The 358-nt window shown below is 38.0% G+C and overlaps 1 protein-coding gene across 1 annotated transcript in view; it reads right to left on the bottom strand.

Annotated features, from left to right (window-relative positions):
* Positions 1 to 358, bottom strand: part of LOC119582041 (organic cation transporter protein-like) — a gene marked incomplete at its 3' end in the record, with an annotated part of 33146 nt that overhangs the window by 4817 nt on the left and 27971 nt on the right.

Below are 358 nucleotides of genomic sequence, written 5' to 3'. Positions count from 1 at the left end.
TCTCGATATTTTGGAGCCATTTCGCTTATCTGATTCTAACAAGCACTTACCATGCTATTGCCCTTCGGCCGACAGCAACGAGCAAGTACAAAATCCGACCATTAGTTTCTTTAGACTACATATAACAGCCTTATTTGCGGAATAAAGTTGGATTGATAGCATTTCCTTGAATACCCTTATTTCATTTTCTTTGGGGAGATTTTTGTGTTAATTTTGTTGACTGTATGTGTTCCTGTTTTATGCCTTGTGTGATTCTTGGGTCAACGAATAGCCTTGTTAAACAGTTTGAATAGACTGTTTAGTTAGTACGAAATACAGGGTACTCATTGCAGGTATAAGATGAGGTGCATCTGCGTTA

The sequence above is a fragment of the Penaeus monodon genome, chromosome 15 (genome assembly GCF_015228065.2).
Source record: "Penaeus monodon isolate SGIC_2016 chromosome 15, NSTDA_Pmon_1, whole genome shotgun sequence".
NCBI classification, from domain to species: domain Eukaryota; kingdom Metazoa; phylum Arthropoda; class Malacostraca; order Decapoda; family Penaeidae; genus Penaeus; species Penaeus monodon.
Note: the sequence above shows the minus strand (reverse complement) of the source record. Positions and strands in the feature narration are given on the sequence as shown.